This window comes from Chrysemys picta, chromosome 10 (assembly GCF_011386835.1).
Source record: "Chrysemys picta bellii isolate R12L10 chromosome 10, ASM1138683v2, whole genome shotgun sequence".
NCBI classification, from domain to species: domain Eukaryota; kingdom Metazoa; phylum Chordata; order Testudines; family Emydidae; genus Chrysemys; species Chrysemys picta.
This window is the reverse complement of record NC_088800.1, coordinates 37858391-37872113: the sequence shown is the minus strand read 5'-3', so window position 1 is coordinate 37872113 and position 13723 is coordinate 37858391. Positions and strand designations below refer to the sequence as shown.

The following is a 13723-nucleotide window of genomic DNA, read 5'->3' as shown; positions in this document are numbered from 1 at the left end:
ACATTTTGCGCTGCTCTGCTGGTGCAAAATGCGTCTCAAGCCAGCTGATTCCCCATAGGAGGATCTCTAGGGCTCCGTGGTGGCATGGAGCTGGCATGGAAGTTCCCGTGCCACCACCTCCCCTTGCAGTGATGCAGCCAGTCCTGAGGACGCATCTGGCTAAGAAGCTCCATAATAACCCACTGTAGCTGTTGGGCTCTCACTACTCCGGAGCTGTGCGTAAAGCCCCTCAGCCACTGCAGAACTGTCCCTTGATTCCTGCTGTCATCTTGGCATACCTCATTATTGATCATAAACGTGTATTCAATCATCCTGAATCCCCCATATTTTATAGCATCATCCCAAAAGTGCTGGCGAAGAACCCATCAGGCCTTTAATCAGTTGCCCGTGCAGGTGCGATTGATCCAGAGGTAATTTCTCAGCCACTGATCATCTTGAAACAGTAAATCAGCTTCAGGAGACGGCTGCTTTCTGCATGCCACCAGAGTGGACTTGGGGAAGGCTTGTTGGAATAATCAGTTGAGTTGGAAGTAAAAGATGACTATTGATATTACGTCTGCGTTGTTTTAGGGTTATTTTACCAGGTGGGTGGTCCCAGGGCATAGAACCTCAAATGATGATTGAATGTGAATAATTATAGGCCTGATCCTAACCAATTAAAGTCAATGGAAAGACTCCCATTGATTTCAATGTGCTTTGGATGAGGCCCTATATTTGGGATGAAAGGAGGGAAAGGTGAGAAAAGCAGTGCCATCTAGTGGATGGGAGAATAGATGGGGATGCAGGGGGCTCTGCCAGTAACTTGTGTGACACTGGGCAAATCACAGCATCTGTTTCCTCTCCCACCGTTGGCTGTCTTGGCTACATAGACTATAAATTCTTTGTCTCTTACTAAGGTATAGGTACAATGCCTAGCACAATGAGACTCCAGTTTCAACTGAAATCTCCAGGTGCTACTGTAATGCAAATAATAATAATGAATAATAATGTATTACATGGGGCCACTATTATATTGCCATTATCTTTCTCAGTTCTATACAACAGAAAAGGTGGAGAATCTTATAAACCTAGAGAAAAACATTATTTCATTTTGGAAAAGCAGAGAGAGATAATGTAGATGTGTGAACAGATATCAAGTTCTGTCTAAATAATCAAGCATCTGACTCGTTCTAGAATAAGCATGAGTATCGTTTTGGGATGAACAAGTGTTTGATGATATTTTCATGCATGTTTGGGGGAGAGAGGGGAGGTTGCCTGCTTACCCTAGCGCTCACCCTTAAAAAAAGCCAGTGTCAAAATGACCTCCTGGGGTTGCCACCCATCCCATTTTCCCCTCCTTTCCACAGACCAGCCTATGGGATTATAATAGATCTTGGAACAGAACCGTGCACAATTTGGTCATCTTGTGACATTGCAGCCATGATGTTGGGTTGTCATGTACTTTGTGTGAGTGTGTTTGTATGTCCTTATATCTGTTTGTAAGAGAGCCACTATGGTGCCCTCTAGTGGTCGGGCCTGTAGAAAGGATAAGGGACCCGCTACTAGTGACAGCAAGGGAGATTGCCTAGCTGAAGCGAGAAGCCTGGGCTCTTGGAGCAGGGAGGCTAGAGTACCAGTCCCAGCAACTTACCTAGTGGTCGTGTCTGTTGGCCACAGTGCACTGGCCCATTACAGCATTCCACCAATGGTGTTGCACCAGTGTGCTCATGACATGGCATGAGTTTGTCATGTAGTAGGACAAACAGAAGCGGCCTCCTGGTGGCAGTGAAGCCGGATGAGCTGGGGCTGGCACAGTTCCCTTCAAAGCCTATCCGAGAAACATCAGTCAGAGGGGGGCACCAATGAGTGGCGCAAGAAACTTACTCCCCTGGCCTGCCTGGTGCTGGGCAGTTTAGGACTGAGCTCAGGGCCTGAGGGTAGCAAGCCAATAGGCTGGCACCACGATTTCTGGTGCTGTGTCGTATCGTGTTCCCCATCTCTCTCTCCCTGGGCTGCGGACGGACTGTTAGTGTTCAGGGATGCTACTGCATCCCCCCAACATTGGCCTAGAAGTCATATGTACAAAACCTTTCTTTAAAAGCTGAGGAATCTTGGGGGTGGGGGGGACTGGTGTAATGCTCCCCTCCCTACACAGCTACCATCACCATTATTGCAGAGGTAACACCTTGTTCCTGGACATGCTGCGAGGGGGTCCTGTGCTGGGGGGAATATCGCCTGGCCAATGAGACATAAGGCTGAGTCAGAAATATGCCTCGGTGTCTTTCAGGGAAAGATGCTACATAAAGATAAGGAGGATGGTTATTCATCTGCATTACCACAAAGAGTGGTTCTACACTGGTAAAACTTCCCTGCCCTGCTCCTTTTGTGTGTCTTGGGTTTGGTCTATTCCAAAGCCTAGTCAGACATAAGGAACTCCAGAATGCTAGGGATGAAATCCTGGCTCAACTGAAGTCAAGGGAGTTTTGCCATTGGATTCAATGAGGCCAGGGGTTCATCCTAGATTCCTGAAAGGGCTTGGGTCTGGGAGGAGAGAAGTCTTTTAAAACCATGTTGTGGTGGATCTAGTTCATGGTAGTGAGGGACAGGTTGCAGTGGGTAAAGCCAAGCATGACATGGGCAGGCAGAGTGCATGCACCCCCCCACATCTTACCCACACACCCTCTTCTCTGTTCTGTCTTTCATTCAACCCCTGATTGGCACTGTCCCTCAGTCCTGATCTGTGGAACCCCCCCCCCATCTCGCCCCATGCTTCCTGCTGGCCCTCCAGTGCCCCTCATTTCTGATGTGCCCCTCCTGTGCTACCAGGGCTCCCAGCCGCCTCAAAAACAGACTGCTGCTGTGCATCCAGCATTGCGTGTTGGTTCTGTGCCGGGCACAATGGTCCAGAAGGACTTGGCTGAGACCATTCAATCTCGTGGCGCTGATGACTCGAGTCCAATTCGGGGCCAGGCCTCCACAGCTGAAGGGACTCTGGCTACCCCTGGGCTCTTCTAGTAAGCGAGGAAATACGGAAGCACCCCGAGTTGCAGCCAGCCCAGGTAAGTGTGACTCGCCCAGGAGAACTCCCCGCAGGGGCGGAGGGCCCCAGGCGCCAGAGCGCAGCTGGAGAGCACAACCGCGGCCAGCTGTGGCAAGAAGCAGCGGGGAGGGCGCAGCAGAGCCACCTGCCCCCCAGGAGCCGCCCCCGCCAGAGGACGGGGCTGAGTGGAAGTGGGTGGGCGCGATCTCTGTGCAGCCAGGCTGGCCAAGGCGCCTTGTCACAGCCTCTCAGCGGCGGGATTTGTCCCCGAGCCTCGGAGAGCGCCCCGCGGCCAACGGCTCCGTTCCCGTCTCCCCCCCCCCGGGGGCTGGGGCGCAGCTAGCCAAGGCGGCAGCCTCTGATGTCATGCGGGGAGTGTGAGGCGGCTGCGGGCGGTGCGTGGAGCGGGCGGCGGGAGCCAGAGCGAGCCCAGGCGAGGGACGCGTGAGGAGCCTGCGGAGATCGGCTGCGGCTGGACGTCCCCCGGTACCCGAGCCAGCGGTCGGGCGGGCACCTGGCGCTCGGGGAGGGGATGAGCTCGCCCAGGCGGCCGCGGGAGCGCTCCAGCCGGAGCGCCGGGAAGGAGCAGTAGGGCGCGTCTCCCCGCCCTGCCCGGGGAGCGCAGAGCCAGACCGCGGCGCTGCGAGCTCGCCCCAGCCCCGGGGCCGCTCGGATCTGGGGGCGTCTGTCCCGCTGCTGCCCAGGGGGCACTGCCAGGGGCAGGGCTACGGCGAGCTGCCCCTTCCAGCCGGGGCTCCGTGATCCCCCAGCCCGGCTCTTCGGCGGAGACTCCCGGAGCGTCTCAAGGCGGAGACCGAGCCAGGAGCTACCGACACGCGGGGCGCACCTGCTCCTGGGGGCCGGTCCCCAGGGCCAGCGCGAGCGGGGATCCTGGCAGGGCAGCCGGGCACCGCGGGTGAGTCTCTGGGCAGCAGGGAGCTGGCAAGCCGAGGATGGGGCTACCTGGCGTGATTGCTTGGCTGGTGCGGGTCTGACTCCCTGCCAGGGAGGGATGTGTGTGTGTGTGTCTGTGTGCCACACGCGGGAGAGGACTGGGAGATTTGGAGAGACAGAGGTTGCAAGCAGCGGGAGTGCGTCTCAATTTGCTGGCTGTTGTGATGGGTTTGTGGAAGGAGGGGGTGTGTGTGTAAACACACAGCCGAGGAGCAGAATTGGCTGCTTAGTCTCTGGTTCCTGTGACAGCACAACCAAAAGCAGCAGGCAAAACAAGTATTGCTAGGTCCATGGAGAGAGGTGGCTCTCTTTAAAGCCACACTGGTTTCCTTTCTTTCCTAGTCCTGCTAGCCTCCTCCTTAACCATCTCCTGGCTGGATACAGCTGGGATTCTGGTAATGCTGCAGAGCATCAAAGGCCTGGCTTGAATTATTTTAACTTTCACCTGCATGGGCAGCAGTTACCTAGGATAGGTAGAGGCCTGCAGGTGGTGAGTGGGACAGAGTTGCTGCATGGGCATGTCCCATCAGACTAGCTGAGACCCCAAGTAAATCCACAGCTTCAGGCTTGTGGCATGGGCTGAGGAATATAATTGTTTGTTCTGTGACAGCTTGGCATTGGAAGCATCCTGATCCAATAGCACTGCATGGCCACGGGACAGCCTGTTGCAAGAGGCCCTGACTACAATGGTGTGAGATGCTTGCATCCAACCTTGCAAGCACTCCAGTGGAGCCTGGCATTTGAGGTTTGATGCATTGACTAACCTCAGTCCCTGCTCACAAAAGCTCAGTGAAGCTGTTTGGAGAGAGCTCCTGCAGCTGAGAAACAGGCCAACTGCCCTCTTCTCCCCCACAGCTGGTTCCTGTCCCCCTGCAAAAGCCATTCTTTCCCCTGCCCTACAAACCCAGTTTTGGTTTGGGTCCAGTTTCAAGGGGACCTGGGCCAGCTGACGGTGGTGGGTTGCCATTTGGAATGGTATCGCCACAGGAACAGGTGAAACAGGGTGGTTTGGCTACTGTTTGGCTTTGAATCTCAATGGCTTTGAATTCTCAAAGGAACACATAGACTGAAAGCAAAGGCAACATCTGTGTTACAACGGTAGCCCCTACTGAGATCAGTGACCTGCCTCATGCCAGGCACTACACTCGCAGGGGAAGAGAGAGGCCCTGCCCCAGGGAGCTCACAATGTGGGAATACTATCCTTCCTATTTTACAGCTGGGGATCTGAGGGGACTGAGTGATTTACTAGGGTTATAGAGGGTGTCTGTGGTGGAGGCAGGAACTAAATCCAGAACTCCTGGCACCTTAAGCAGGAGGCGATCCTTCCTCCTATGGAAACCCATCCAAAAGAAGTCATCCATACTCTCTTGTTTGGACCAGCACAGCATCTCCCGTCTTCGCCCCAAATTGCAAAGGAGGCTTCACAATTACCCTGTTGAGAAACTGTGTTCTTTCCTCCTTTTGCTCAAGAGTCACGGAGTCTATATGTGAGTAAGGTACCAACGCAATGACACAATGGCTCTTCCTCTCTTAGCAGCTGTGCTATGGGGGATACATTACCCTCAGGTGTCTGCTTAGGATAAATCCACCAGGACAAAGTTCTTGATAGGTGCAAAATAACAGATAATTTTCATGCACTGGAGACTGAGTTGAAAACAGTTAACTGTCTCCATAGGTGGTGTGCATGAAGGATTCATACTAGATTACAGAAAATCCATGATTCAGACAAATCCGAAATTCACCAGTAGACTTGTGTTGGACAAAAGGGCTGGCAGGAGTTGCCTATTTTGCATAGGTCATTTGCTTTGTTATGGAGGGAAGTAGGCACTGAAGATGGGTTATTCCATCCCCACTGTCCTCGTCCCTGCTAACGAGTTACATGTTAAAGGCTAAAGGTTTCATATGGTGTAATTCCTAGGGTGAGGGCTTTGGAATTTGATGGATCGCCTTTCAACAGGGATTTATGTGCAGGAACTCTGTTCTGGGTAGGGATGTAGGAGCAGAACCCTACACCCATGCCCTCTCTCTAGATGGCTTGGCATTTCCAAGTGCATAGCTTCCTAGACACTCCCTTTTGCTGGATCATCTGGGTTGCTGAGGAATGGAACTGGATCCTGAGAGAGCTTTGGCCATGCTGTCATTAGAGAAGCTGCATTTTGCAGGACACAGTGGTCAGATAGTTACGTGCAGTAACAGGGTGTTCTGGAGACATCTTCCAGAGCCTCTATGGTGAGTGGGCTTTACTATGTGTTCAGTAGCTCTCTTTCCCTGCATTTTTCATGTAATCCGCTCCCTAGGTAGACGCTGCATAAGTTTAGGCTCACACCGTGACTACTGAGAGATCCTCTCCATTCCAGTAGCTGCAGATGAGGAACTCCGGGCTCATAAAGGGCCCTCCAGCTCAGCTGAGAATGTAGGATTGGAGAACACACATCTGTCTCCTCTCCTCCATGCCCCAGCTGCAGCATATTCATTGAACTCCAGGGTCTGATGCCGATCAGATATTGGAAGCATCCCCCGGTGACCTACTGTCCAACTGTGGGATCCCAAGGTGGTTATCCAGTTACAGCAAAATTAGGTCTCTCTGCAGCCTGTGCCCATCATGAGTTTGTCTGGGGGAAACTTAATGAAAAGGAGAAAACTTTGTTTATTGCTCATCCAGATGTGCCATACATTGCTCTGTATTTTCATTCACAGGCCTTCCCTGGCAGCGAAGGGAATGGATGATTTAAAGAGACAGTATCTGATTCTATTCCTGCTGGCTTTTAGGAGCTGAGTGTAAACAAGCTGGGTCTGGTGTCACAATAGATAGCAACTGGGGGCGGGGGAGGGAGAGGGAGAAGAGGGGAGGGTTAGTTACGATCTCTGTTTTAGGATCTGGGAGATGGAAGGGTCTGAAGAAGGGCCCTAAAGGTAACAGGCTAGCGCTTTTCTACTGCAATAAGTTTCTTTCCTGGCTGGTACCTGCCCAACAGGCCCTTGTGTAGGTCCCTCCCAGGGGAAACCTGAATGGGTATATTTATTTAAAAATACATACATGAGGCTCTTATTCTAAGTGGGCCTGATGAGTTTGCACCGAAGAGGCAGGGTTCCTGCTGGGCTAGTAGATCAGAGCCTGGAGATCCTGCACAAAGGGTCCCCTGCAAGCTGAGGGAGAGGCTTCCTAGATGGTGATGTGTACAGCGGTGCATAGAGGATAGATGGCTGTACTGGTGGCATGGCTAGTGGAAGTGCACAGCGCATAGATCCATGAGGACTACACCTCACCTTGGGTGGAAGCAGTGAGCTGCCTCCATTTATCCCCCCATGTCCTGCTGTGTGGCCCAGCTACAGGAGTTAAAACAGCCCTGAAACACATGTTGTGGGTGAGGATTGCTTCCTTCATCCACACTATCTCTTGGCATGTTTCTCTCAGAGCACAGGCCCAGGGTCAGAGGAATGACCGGGCTCATCTCACAGACCCTCAGAACTTGATGAGGTTCTCCCATCACCAAGTCACACTAAAACAGTGCTGTTACTTTTTGGAATGTATGAACACCTGTCTCTCCGTGTAACTGTGGTGGAGAATTTCTAAAGGGTTGTGGCCTGTTCCAGTGCCTGTTGATGACAATGGAAAGACTTCCCGGACTCCAACAAGCATTGGGCCAAGCTCTTTGCTTGGAGAGGCCTCCAGAAAGTTTGGATTATCATCTAAAACTTGGATAAACATTTCGGAGGCTCCCCCTACAAAAAGCTTCTCACAGGCCCCATACCTCCCTCTTTGCTTTTGGCCCCAGATAATCTCTTACATAAGAACATAAAAACAGCCATACTGGGTCAGACCAAAGGTTCATCTACCCCAGTATCCTGTCTTCCGACAGTGGCTAATGCCAGGTGCTTCAGAGGGAATGAACAGAATAGGTAATCATCAAGTGATCCATCCCCTGTTGCCCATTCCCAGCTTCTGGCAAACAAAGGCTAGGGACACCATACCTGTCTATCCTGGCTAATAGCCATTGAGGGATCTATCTTCCATGAACTTATCTAGTTATTTTTTGAACCCTGTTATAGTCTTGGCCTTCACAACAAAGAGTTTCACAGGTTGACTGTGTATTGTGTGAAGAAATACTTCCTTTTGTTTGTTTTAAACCTGCTGCTTATTAATTTCATTGGATGACACCTAGTTCTTGTGTTATGAGAAGGAGTAAATAACACTTCTTTATTTACTTACTCCACACCAGTAATGATTTTATAGACCTCAGTCATATCCCCCCTTAGTTGTCTCTTTTCCAAGCTGAAAAGCCCCAGTCTTATTAATCTCTCCTCATACGGAAGCTATTCCATAACCCTAATAATTTTTGTTGCCCTTTTCTGAACCTTTTCCAATTCCAAAATATATTTTTTGAGATGGGGTGACCACATCTGCATGCAATATTCAAGATGTGGGTGTACCATGGCCTTACATAGAGGTAATATGATATTTTCTGTCTTCTTATCTATTCCTTTCCTAATGATTCCCAACATTCGTGAATGGTAACAACTACTTTAGATCCCAACATTTTGCAGTTCAGAACAAGCTTTCTATACAGATGGAGTAAAACGGAAATTGAATTGATATGACATTCTTTTAATTTGACCTAATAAAATATAAAATAGAGCTCTCTGTTTTAATAGGACAGTCCCATGAACATGGTACCTGTGCACATCCCAAAATTATAACATATATGTAAAGGTCTATTTCTCTCTCCAGGCTCTGTGGACTGGCCGTTGTCTAGTTTGCATAGCTTTGTTTCTAACATAGCGTTGCTGTGGGCAGGCTGGGGCAAGGCAGGTTTTGCAGCATGTTCTCAAGGCGCTGAGGTGAATGGTCATCCTGACTTGTTGCAGATTCACAGGCCAGTCGCGGAGGAAGCTGTGCTTCCCGCACAAGTGACCTTTGTGCTTGAGGCTGAGAGTGCCTTGGTTCCAGTGGAAGGCAACTGCCCTGGGAAGACCTGACCCCGTAGTCTGTGGGACCCCTCAGGTGGTCTGGGCTATTCCCATTAGCTCTTAGCGATCCATTGCTGTTGATGGAAAGAAGCTGATTTGTGTGGCCTCAGTATCTGGCCCAATATGCTTAAGAGAGAAGGCATAGCAGAGTCTCCTTCTGCTCCCCAGGGAAATGCCTTCAGAACTATGGGAGTGGACTACCTGATGTGCTTTGGTTGTTAAAAGGGGCAGCTGGGAGTGAGGATTAGGGTAGACTGGTGGGTAACAATCTTCAGGACCAAATGGGGCTGTTTGGAACAGCACGCTGAAGAAGAAGGGTGAAATTCCCATGCATAGGAGCCTGGAGCAGACCATCCCTCCCGTCCATCTTACTAAATTTCCCCTACCCCAAATATTAACTACTAGCAATTTGCTGCTGGTTTTACCCATGTCATAGTGGAGCAGTGGCCTCATGATGGACAGTTTTGTACCCATAGCCAAGAGAAAGTGCCTCATTGGTCAAAGAGCTTGATTCTTTGACCCAAAGCCTAGTGACTTGGGAGGCCAGCATTGACGGGTACCCTAGGTGCAGATGCTGCAAGAAGAGGGGTGAGATTTGAGAAGGAGAACGGGAAAGAGGCTGATCTCTCAAGGGGTGTCCAATGACGGTATTCGGGAATAAAAGAGCAATAACCCAACAAGAGCTGCCAGCCATCCTAATACCTCCAGGATTGTCCCAGTTCAGCTGGGATGATTTCACATCCTTTCAGGAGGTCAGAGGGTTCCAGAATAACTTGTTGCGATGTGTGACATTGTGTCACAACACACTGGCGCTGCCTCTCCTGCCCTGGGGATGTTACGCCCTGACTTGCCAGCATTGGATTGTGAGGTTGGAATGTAAACGTCACGCTGTTGTGACTTGCACTGGACAAAGAAAGAACGGGGGCTGCACTAATGTTGTCCACTGTCAGGTTTTGAAATTGCTTGTGATATGAATTTATTTTGATTTGATTTATATTCCAAATAAAAAAGCACCTGCCAATGGGCTTTGGATCAGGCCATAAGGACTTTTGACAAAAATTACAACTACAGGCCTTAAAATATCTGCAAATCCAATAGCTTATCCTCATCCCTTGTGGGCAAAGTTAATCAACCATGGCCTTACTAAATCACAAAATAAGCTATTTGCACCACTGAATAAGAACTGAGGGCCAGATCCTCAGCTGGTGCAAATCAGTGGGCTCTGCTGAGGTCAGCATTGCTACGCTGATTTATGATGCGGGCACTGGACAGTGTTTGCAGTTCAGAATTGCTAGGAAGTGTCAGCGTTTGTGACTCTGGGGGTTCGGAGGGGAAGCAGATGTCAGAGACTGTAAACCAGTCCCAGCCTGCTTTGACATTGGCATGACAATCAGAAATGCCACCTGCATTCTCTATGCATTAAACGTTTGCTTAAATATTAGTAAAGGCATTCCTCTGGCTGTTAAAGCAGTATTGACATTGGACTCTCAGGTGGCCAGAAGGAAAGAAACGTGACATCCAAGTGCTCAGAAATGCTAGTCAGAGCTGTGCTGAGCTTGCCCTTTGATTTTGCATTCCCTATTCTGAGGCACATTTAAAACGTGTGAACTTCAAAGCCCCCCTTATTTTTAATAACATTGCAATGTGTGGCTCAGGAAGCAAAAAGGGTCTCAGTGAGGCGCTTGATTCCGCTCCAGATTGGACCTACGGAGTGGAATGATTAAACAAGCACCTTTTGTCAGACCATAATGTGATTGGCTGTGAGAGATATTAAAGGGTTACGCTGAGTGAATTCATTAGCGTGGCTGTGGCACAGTGGCAGAATGAAGTGGGGAACTGAATGGATTAGTTGATCCAAGCCACCACATTTGTCGTAGAGCCCCCAGTCTTATACCTCACCCCTACCTCAGGAACGCACGACTGGGCTTCATCGGTTTTGGTAGAACTGTAGCATGGTTAGCCTTGATCCAGGACTTCCTGGCTATTGATAGAGACCAGCACTGTAACAATCAACAAAGTATTGGTCTTCCTGCCATCCTCTTGCCTTATACACCCACCCCCATCATTTTCCACCAATGCTGGCCTCATGTAGCTCTAGAGAAAGAGTGAGAATCATTACTCTGTTTTTCTCTCTCTGTCTCCCAATCAGCCCCTCCCCAGAAAAGAACTACTGACCCTTTGGTGCTATCAGGGAAAAGGGGACAGAGGAGGGGGCTGAGTTTCCATTTAGCTGAAGAACAGCAAGTCAAAGTGTTACTCACTAGAGATGGACCTGAGGCCCCCTGATCCAAGGACCTCAGAGCATTGAGGGTGTTCTGAACCCAATCCCTGATCCAGACCTGACTTCACAAGATGGCCTCAGACGGTTGGAATCCGGGTCCCAGTTCTGAGGCCCGAGTCCTTTCCCAGTAATAACAAGAAGTGAGTTGTTTGCAGTGCAGGGAGAACGAGAGGGGAAAGGCGACAGTGAGGTGGGGCCATGTTCTGAGGGCAAAGGAGATCATGGGGCTCAGAGAGACAAAGAGAAGGCTGGAATGGAGAAGCATCAGGGCTGATGAAGGAAAGGCAAGAGAGGAAGGACTAGGGTTAGTTATGTCAGATCACTCCCCTGCTCCATCATGTCTGATAGCCTGCTGCTGAGCAGTGGCCACTGCTAGCTGGTGCTTTGGGGGAATGGAGGAGATTTACTGGACAGCAGGAAGGGAAGGAAGCAGACCAAGCTGGCATATCAACATCAGTAGCAAAGGACACCTTCGGGAAGTCACTGCCAGCCTCCTCAGCTGCGGCTGACCATATGCAGCCCGTATGTTTGTGAGAGGGGGTGGAGTGGCAGAGATGCCTCCAATCTGTAAGCCTATTCTTGGAGACGGGCAGGCATCTGCTGTTCACATCCCCACTTCTGCCAAGCTGGAACCAGGCCGAGCTGGGACAGACAGCAAAGGGGGCCTTTCTCATGTCAGCCTGGGTCGGGTCATGGAAGGGAGAGCCCCCTGCAGGTGGTCTGAATCTATCTGCCCTGTTTCCAAGCAGGCATTGCCAATGGGTCAAACGCTGGATTCTGATGCCAGGAGGACGCTGGATCCCGAATCTGGATCCCGATGCCAGGAGGACACTGGTGTCACTCAATTGTGGGGTAAGGCCCGATCCTCAAAGGCATTCAGGTGCCTAACTCCCATGGAAGTTAGGCACCTGAACGCCTTTGAGGACCTGGGCCTAACTCCAGTAACCGCAATGGCATCTGTAACTGGGGGCTCTGCTCCTTTAAGGGCCAAAGGACCTGGGCCAGGCAGCCCTGTTTGATTATCAGACTCAATTGGGAAGGGGTCAGGTGGTTCCTATTCAGGATGGAAGCTCATCTGGAAGAAAGCTGCAGGAAACAAGTGGAGCAGAGGTAGAGATGCAAAGGGAAAGGTCCCATACCCTGCTTTGGTTCAGGGAATAGCTTTGTGAGTTTGTGGTTGAATAATAAACTGAGCCCTGAGAAAAATGATCCAGGCTCAGGGAAAGGTGTCAGTCCCTGCTGGGCTGGGGGGCCAGGCCTGCAGTCCTATAGAGTCACTCCTGAGGTATGCTTGTGTGGGATCAGAATCTAAGCTCAGACCTGCTCTGACAGGGTCACAGGAGGCTGCTAGTCACATGCAGGGTTGTATTTGAAGCTAAGCAGAGTAAAACTCTCATTTAAAGTAGGTAGGGGCCTATGCATGTGGATCTAGTTCTCAAACCCGCTGAAGTCTGCAGGGTGTCTTTGGATCTAGCACTTTGGTTTGGGCCCCATTAAAGGTCCAGGCACTACTTGTGAAATTCGCAACTGGATTTGGGTTTGAATTTTGTACTGCCCCCGGATTCATGGATCTGTGGTTTCATGCCTAACAACCAGGCGTGGCTCTATGTATTTTGCCACCCCAAGCATGGCAGTCAGGTGGCTTTCGGCGGCATGCCTGCAGGAGGGCCGCTGGTAACGCAGATTTGGCGGCATGCCTGTGGGAGGTCCGCCACTCCCGCGGCTTCGGCGTACCCGCCGCTGAATTACCGCCAAAGCCGCGGGACCAGTGGACCTCCTGCAGGCATGCCGCCGAAGGCTCCCTGACTGCTACCCTACAGTGACTGGCAGGCCGCCCCCCGCGGCTTGCCGCTCCAGGTACGCGCTTGGTGCGCTGGTGCCTGGAGCCACCCCTGCTAACAACGGCCATACTGCGTGAGACCAATGGTCAATCTAGCCCTGTATCCTGTCTTCTGACAGTGGCCAGTGCCAAGTGCTTCAGAGGGAATGAATGGAACAGGTGATCATCAAGTATGGTGACCAGACAGCAAGTGTGAAAAATCGGGATGGGGGTGGGGGGTAATAGGAGTCTATATAAGAAAAAGACCCCAAAATCAGGATTGTCCCTATAAAATCGGGACATCTGGTCACCCTATCAACTGATCCATCCCCTGTCGCCCATTCTCAGCTGCTAGCAAACAGAGGCTAGGGATGCTTCAGAGCATGGTTTTGCATCCCTACCCATCCTGGCTAATAGCCATTGATGGTCCTATCCTCCATGACCTTATCTAGTTTTTTTTTAACCCTGTTATAGTTTTGGCATTCACAACATCCTCTGGCAAAGCGTTCCACAAGTTGACTGTGAGTTGTGTGAAGAAATTCTTCCTTTTGTTTGGACCTAGGTGTGGTTCATCCTCCTTTTAGTTTCAAGGGGTTATCCCTTAGCAGTTAATGGAAATGGGATTGTCTGAGTGACTGCCTGAACTGTGCTCCTGTAATTAATGAGCTCAGTACAATGTATG

The 13723-nt window shown here is 50.7% G+C and overlaps 1 protein-coding gene across 8 annotated transcripts in view; it reads left to right on the top strand.

Annotated features, from left to right (window-relative positions):
• Window positions 1-3116: 3116 nt before the first annotated feature.
• The window catches only part of LINGO1 (leucine rich repeat and Ig domain containing 1), a 464359-nt gene continuing 453752 nt past the window's right edge, over window positions 3117-13723 (top strand). For 3 of the 8 annotated variants that reach the window (XM_042842387.2, XM_008173885.4, XM_065559573.1), the window contains exon 1: window positions 3240-3935. The gene's annotated coding sequence lies outside the window, so the exon portion shown is untranslated. Of the gene's footprint in view, window positions 3936-13723 lie in introns of all 8 variants that reach the window. The other 5 variants (XR_010591090.1, XR_010591089.1, XR_010591088.1 and 2 more) reach the window with 5 other exon arrangements.